The sequence below is a fragment of the Phaethon lepturus genome, unplaced genomic scaffold, assembly GCF_000687285.1.
Source record: "Phaethon lepturus isolate BGI_N335 unplaced genomic scaffold, ASM68728v1 scaffold10114, whole genome shotgun sequence".
NCBI lineage: Eukaryota > Metazoa > Chordata > Aves > Phaethontiformes > Phaethontidae > Phaethon > Phaethon lepturus.
This window is the reverse complement of record NW_010535452.1, coordinates 142,492-150,487: the sequence shown is the minus strand read 5'-3', so window position 1 is coordinate 150,487 and position 7,996 is coordinate 142,492.

The window sequence follows — 7,996 nt, the reverse complement described above, 5'->3', positions numbered from 1 at the left end:
TGGAGGAAGAATCTGATGGCTCCCTTTGCACAGAAACATCTTACTTTCTCCTCGGTTGATTTCATAAATTATTGTCCACACTGAACCGGACTGTTTATCACTCTCATCCTCAGCAGCGCTTTCTCAGCCCGTCAATAGCTATACGTTGCCTTCCCAATTTGTTTAGCCCAAGATGTAAGATGGACAGAGACTGCCACGCTTATAAATCCTGATTTCATTAGTGATGAGTGTCTGGCCAGAAGTCCCTGCAGTAGATGCTCTGCTCTCCATCTCCCGTACAGCCTAACTAGGTCTCCAACGGTACAAAGAGCATCGGATGTCCGGGGCCCACTGAAGCATGATAATAAGACTCTTATAAGAAAGTGGTCCCTGCGAGGCCTCATTACAGGCATTTCTAGGGCTAAGTTACTGCTTTAGAGGGTGGAAAAGGCATCTTTACAACAACTTCCCCAAAACAAAGTGGATCATTTCTATCTGGATCTGTCTTTCGTTTCCCTCATAATAGTAGCAGAGTAAGACTTGCTAATTGGTACATAATGCAGTTTGTCATGCATTTTTGTTATGCTGTCGTTATTTTTACCATCCATATGAACCCATCTTAACACTGAGGCATAACTGTCTCCAATTAACTGATGAAAAATGACATCTGTGTAAATGTGCAGCGTAAAATTGTCCTCATCTGTCTGAATACAGTATTTTTCCTTGGTAGCTTGCTTTCACAGACAAACTAAAATTGAGAGATAAAAATAAATAAAACGGCAACACTGTTGTTTTCACTAAGCAGATAGATGGCTTTGTGTAGCTTGTATTTCAGTAGGGGTGGGAAAGATAGATGCTACCTATCCTGTTATCTGAAAAATAATATACCTACATTGCAGAAAAAAACTCCAACAGGAAAAAAACATCTACTAGTAAAATGAAACCTAGTTGTGGTGTTTTCTCAAGCTTTTTCAAAACCAGAAGAATTTAAAAAGTGGTATCTGACAATTTCAGTTTATCTACCTTCATAGTCAGAGGTGTGTGTATCTACATTTATATAAAATATATTTATATCTATTTATAATGATACAAAATAAAGCAGGTAACTGTTTATTGTCAGTGTCTCTGATTAGTCTAGCTTAATGTTTATGTAAGGCCAGAATAGACCTTGGATTTAGGGGTCACATACTTCTAATGGATTTAAATCGAAGTACATATAGACTGTTAAGAGAAAATGTAGAACAGAACAAAAATGAAGAGGCTGAAAAGGAATGCGGAAATTCAAGTTCCTTCCCCCAGCTGCTCTTACTGGGGGGGGCTAGCAAGTCCCCTTGACCCATGTTACTAAAGAACCAGTGGTGAGCCTCGGGCTTTGTGCAGATCCCAAGCAGCCGCAGACGCGGAGCATCGCCAGGTGCCATCGCAGGACCGGGCAGGGCGCAGCGGCGCCCAGCAGCGGCACGAGCCCCCTTGCAAGGACCGTGAGAGCTTTAAAGTTTGAGGTTTGACAGTGGAGTGAAGATGCCTCCAGCCATATGCAGCAGCACAGCAGGATTTTTCAGGACTGCGATATGGGACTTGGCTGGCAGGTGTGCTCCTCTGCATGCGTGCTAAACCAGACAGCAATATGCATTTAAACATAAACTTTCCTCCTGTCCATTTTCACCTTGTCCAAACTCAAGATCAAGGTGGCCTAAACTCTGGAGAAGAATTTTCTTCTGCCTCCTTTTGTATTTACAAATAAAATGGCCTGACGAGAAGCCAAATTTATCTGCAACTAAAATACCATCTGCTAATGTGTGAAAAAATTGCCTAGTCATATGGATTCAGGGTTAAAATGATAAATTTAATTATCAGAAGTAAAAGAGCAATTCACATTTGGAAAAAGCAAATTTCAGTAGAACTCAATATTTAAATTTATGCCATTTCTTGAAAGTTCTATAGACACTCTGGGTTTCTCCAAAATGCAACACATCATTTGGTGCAAAACTGTTGAGATGCTGTATTTATGAAGCATAACAAAATGTAGCTTATCACACACCTCATTGTGGCTCCTAATACACGTGGGAAGGTTTCCTGTAATTTCACCATTCATACTTTTGTGTCCTTTATCGGGGTCTGCCTACATCGCCATATAACTTATTTTAGATTACCCAAACTCATTTTGTCAAATCAGATTCAGGGTGGGTTTTTTCCTTTTATTCCAATAAGAAGATATGTGCTGCATATGGTCCAATATTATGGTTGGTCTGAGTTGATTGGAATTCTTTTTCTAGTTATTCTATTACATGAAAAATATCACTTATATTTTTCCCATCATGGTTTCTTTAGAGAGACATAATGCTAGGATGACAAATAATTTCTCTATGAGAAGATTAAGAAAAAGTTGCTTCTATACTTAACAGATGTTCTTCTCTTTTCTGATTAGCATCCGTATCACTCTGAAGTTGAACATTTCCTTTTATTTCTCTCTGTGAAAGTTTCTTTAGAGTTTTAATGAATTTTCCAACCATCACTTCTTCGGGTTCCTCAGACTCTATTCTCAGCCATCCTGAATCAGTGCCGCCGTGCGCCAACGAAGCACTCGCTGTTACATAACGTAATGCAGCTCTGTAACTCTTTTGTTCCCTCAATGTATGGTCAAACTATTCAGCAATGCATAGCTTTACCTTGCTACATGCTGAGATATGTTCTAGTTTAAGGACATATTTCTAACTAAAGAAAAAGTATTCTTTTGTCCTGCTGCAGTATTTTTAGGCACTTTCTCCTCCAACTCAGTATTCACTGAAGTCCTCTAAGATTTCTCTATCACTTCATCCATGCCAGTTCAGATGAAACATTAGTGCTTCTTCAAAGGCACTGAAAAGCGTTGTTTTGTTTTTCTCAGAGAAAGAAGATCTGCCATAAAGGTCAGCCACTCTAGAGTTCTACCAGGGAGCAAGCTTGTAGATTAAAAACACTCTCTAATAAGTTGCTTTTTCATAAATTCATTGTTTGAATTCACTATTGGGGGAAAATTATTGCAATGGAATTTGATGCAAGCGAAGGCACAGGCAGAACCATGGAGCCGTAGCCTCGTGACTAACTTTCCTTTGCCCTGCCTAGAGCACCTGTACCTAACGTTGGAGGGATTTCTGGGTTTCCTGCCATACAAAATGTCAACAGATGACACCAGTTTCCAAAAAATATTTTATTACTTGGATGCTGATTTCCACCAATTTTTGGATTCTGGATATGGGGTCATGCAGAGTTATGTCTAAGTGGACTTGCGTTTAATTTTTGGAAATAAATACACTGTTTGATCTCTCTGGTATATACCACCTGACCTGCTTGCTCGAGTCTCATCCATGACACTAGCTCATGCAGTCACACTCTGGGACAGGCAGGCTTTGTTGTTGATTTTTTTGTTTTGTTTTTTAGTTCTGTTGATGAATGCTCTTGAGTTTTTCCAAGTGATGTGAGTGTCCAGATTTCTCAGATGTTTAAATTCAAGACATAACCTGGCATAAATTGCGACCCATTTATTTGTAACTGAAAAAGTAATCTCTATATTGGGAAGAGAGGGGAAAGAAGGGTAGGGAGGTTGGTGGCAGATGTGTTTATGAGAGATCATTCTTTGGAATATCAAAAAGACTGTTTTTATACAAGCTTTTCTGTTTTTTACCTTTCTTATATCCCTTGTTTTTAATTTTCAACCACTGTCCCTCAAATTTCCGTAATACAGTTCATCGCCAGTCTCCTTTGCCCAACTTAAAAGAAAACTATTTAAAAACATCGAATATTTGAGAATAAGCTATTGTCAGGGAAAATAAAGAAAAAATGAAAACCCTCTGGCTATCTTTCTTTTTGCTGGCATCACTCCTTACTGGTTCAAAAAGCTACATTATTTAAGCTTTCTATAGCCATCTTCCACACTTCTAGAGAATTTCACCTCTCATGGGTTTTTCTCCTTTTCTTTTTTTACTGGGGTATTCTCATATTTCTCTATTAGTTTGGTATCTACCTTGCTAATCACTCAGAGTCTGACACATGTTTTGTTTGATATTTCAGCTCTAAGTGATCAGCATAACCACGTACTTCCAACTGTTTCCCTTTGTAAACAACCGGCAGGATTTTCCCCAGAAGATGGGGAAAATATGCCCTTTATCTTTAGTAAGAGTTCTAATTTATATCCAAGTAACTGAGAGCCCATGATCTCTTCCTGTATCACACACTGTTTAATTTAAGATCAATACTTGCGCATCTAACATTTAATACATGCTTATAACCTTGTTTGGATTTGGTCCCTGAAAGATATTTTGATTGTTTAATTTCTTGGTGTTCCTCCTAGGGTGGTATAGATGGTATAGTTCACTGTTTAATTGCTCTTGAGAGAAAAATCATTATTTTCCCAACTTTTATTTTTGTAAATTAAATAATATAGAACCACTTTAAACATGAAGAATCTTCAGCTTTTGGCTTTATGAGAAGTCATTGAAGTTCCCATGAGATCTACTGCCTTATAGAAGGTAAAATACAGAAGTTGTTTTCTTTGAGTGGTGAGTGCCCAAACCAACATGCATCTTTGCCACTTATTAAACTAGATGAATAATACAGTGGTAACTCAGCCTTTCCTTTTTTTTTTCCTTAGCTTTGTAAAATATTAGTAAGGGGTTTCTAATAGCAAAAATGGGCATTTATTGGGCCAGTTATTCAATTAATGTCATCGGTGGATATCATTAGGTATAGAGTGAATCAGAAGATAGCAAGCCTGTTGGCATGGCCATTGTGCTGATAAACTTATATGCACCTCAAATGTCTTGCAGAAGAGGGGAACAGTCAGTCTGAGGCAGTTCCTAAAGACATCAGCAAGAGTCTCAGCTTGTGTGTCAAAACTTGTAGTTTTGGAATGTCCAAGGAAAATGTCACAGGTAATTTAGCACTAGCTCGCGTATAAACCTATGTATGCTGAGAATAAACGTTACTTTAGACACACGTGCTCTGCATTGGTTAGACTCAGAAGAGTTAAAACAGAGAAGTATGTCAAAATTGATTTTGCCATTAGAGGGGTTTGGTTCTTTAGTAAAGAGCTGAAAAAAGTCTTTTTTCTTCTACAATACTTGAGCATTTATACCAAGTGAAGTTGACATTTGGTCTAAACATCCACAAAATTGCCTGTTCCCCCCTTTCCAAAGGACTATTCAATCTTTGGGAGAGATTTAGTAATAAAGGAGCTCATATTAAACAGGGCTAAAAATTCTCCACAGGTAAAAGCTGCATCTTTCAAAAATAAACTTCACACTGAATTTGCAGCAGAGACTTATTTCATTTGGGGTCAATCCTGTATTTTGCTGGGTTTGCGCAAGAATAAAATCATGCAAATAGTGTACTGCAGAGCCCTAAAGAAACTCACTAACTAGCTCCTTTTCCTATCACCTATGCCAGCTTTCCAACGCCTCTATAAACTTGCGCCTCTACTTTGCACAGAATTGAATGGTTTCAGAAGTCTTTTACACTGTGACGGCATATTTGGGCAAAATTTCCCATCACAGTTACAGCATCAATGATCAGACTATAATTGGTTGCGATCTTATGCTCTCAGTAATTGTGTCTTCTCTAGCTTGAAGGTGGATAAAACTTCTATTAGACTCTGAAGGACTCAGACTTCAACTCAAGTCTTTCTAACTGAAAAATATGGAAAAGTGGAAGAAGCAAATATGCTCAGCAGGAGCAATATTGCCTTTGAACAGAAATGCTTAATACTTTCAGTTTATATTAAGGCTTCAGTCTTTGTTGCCAGTGTATGGCACAGGCATTGGCTTTAGATGCGGTGGAAGGATTTCTTTTCCCAGATGGAAAAACATGATTAGAAATTTTCTGTGATCTTTTCTGCTACACCCATTCTTTCCAAGAAGGATTCCAACAGAGAGAAACTTGTTCTGTTCTCAGTCCTTACTCAATCTCTGTCCCAGTGCCTCAGATTTGCTGGGCAATGTGCCCTCTCAGAAGCGTGCTGCTTTAGAAACAGCTCTGCAACTTCATCTTAACTTCATCCTGTGATTCTTTTTTGTCTAAGAGCCTATACTGCTTCAGAAATGAATGAGTCCTTGCTCTTCACTTTATAGTGTTTCTTTTTATTCCTGTTGTAGGTTTGACAGGCTGCAGAATTTGCATTAATAAATGTGAGGGTACAGCAAGGTCCTGAAATGCATATAGTCAGTCCAAGGAAATGCAAACAAATTAACATTACAATAATCTTTTAAATGCCGTTTGATCTCCAGCAAAGTAAAGGATATAAAGTATCCCTCAGTAATTTCTGCATGAAGCCAACAGCCCACTGCTTACCTGCTGTGAGCAAACGCCTACACCAATGTCCTCTGCTTGCATACCAAAAGCATCCAGTGTAATTAATGTACTGTTGCTCACCTAGTATCACACATTTCCTGCCTTGGATGTTTCACAGCAGGACTCAGCTCCTGTCTCCTGTGGCAGGACTGTTCTGTATGAAGAGCAGAACAAGGCTTCACAGACTCATCAACAGTTTATTACAACTGCTGGTGTTTTAATCAATACATAAATGCTGGGCTTCTCCAGAAATCATAAAGACAGGTGCCTTTGGATCTGTGTAAAATGTTGTGGAGCTCACGCATGTGAGCATTTGCAGGATTGAGTCTGTGGATAGTATCCTTCATTCTAGCTGCCTATCCATCTGCTTTCAGAGAGCTCCAGCAGACATTATACATAAGTATTAGCTTCTTTTATTTGGGGGGGGGGGGGAGGGGCTGATGTGGGTCCTACTATCCAACATCTTTTGTTGCTTATTTAATTTTTTTTTTAAATTCAAAACATATATATACACCATACTGCTCACTTTTTTGCCTTCCAGTACTGCAAACTGCATAGAACTGTTTCAGTACAAGACTCTGATTTCATTGTCTTTGCTGTATCCGTTAATGCTGTCAGCTTTTCTCTCCCCTGCCAGTAACACAGACTAAGTTAATGTTTCCCACTAAGCATGCCCACCAATTCTTGTTGGGAAAGGTGACATGAATCCTTCTATTGAAGTAAGTGAAGAAATTTTTTCCTTTGGTGCAAACAGAATTTGATTAGTTCAGGATCTGAATAACTTACTGATGTCAAATGGTTGACTGGTGATTCTTGTGTGCAAGACAGAAGAAAATTACATATATGAAGACATTTCAGCATACAAAAGAATAAAGGACTAGAAAATTAAAAGATAGGTCATCAGTCTTTTTGGTGCTGTTACTGAAACATTACATTTCATGTCACTTTTCCACCTCTAGATTGGAATTAAAAGTAAGAAGGACTAAAATCTTATCTCATGTTTGTCCCTCTACGCAGTTCTTAGGAAGGAAGCAGCTTGCATAGAAAAGCAGAGGAGAAAAAGAGAAAGATTTAATTCAAAGATATCTGAATGTGATAATGTTCACAATGCTGCAATGACGAAAAAAGCTTGCCCTCTTCCTCCCAAAGCAGTGTCGTTGCTTAGAAAAGAAAGAGAATGGGTACAGCAGAATTACCGTGAAGCAGGTAGCCTCTCATTCAGGTCAAGTTTCTGTGCTCACCTGTTTAAAGAATCTGTGCAAAGTAATTGGAGATTAAAAGTAGAACAAAATAAAATTGGAATTATAATTTTAATGAGATTTGAAAGGCATTTCTGAATTCACATGTCTATCAACAAATCCAAAGGATATTTCAATAAATATCTACAAGCTGCTGTTTCCAACTATTCTATTAACTGAAGGTATATCAGTGCTTTCTTGGTTTCATGGTCTGGAGTTCAGTTACTTTGGCCCCACTATGTTTCTAAGTGTTCAGATCAAGCTAAATGGCTTCACATTGTTCAAGATCTTTCCAATTTTCTATTGTAGAGGAACAGATAGAACATATGCCAAGTGCAAGAAATGGTAGGATCAAGTGTTGAGTTTCAATCTCAAGTTTCAATCTGTTTCACATCTTGTCATCTGATTTACAGTATCTTTGTATCTGTTGAAAGAAGTGGTTAAGCAGCCTTTAT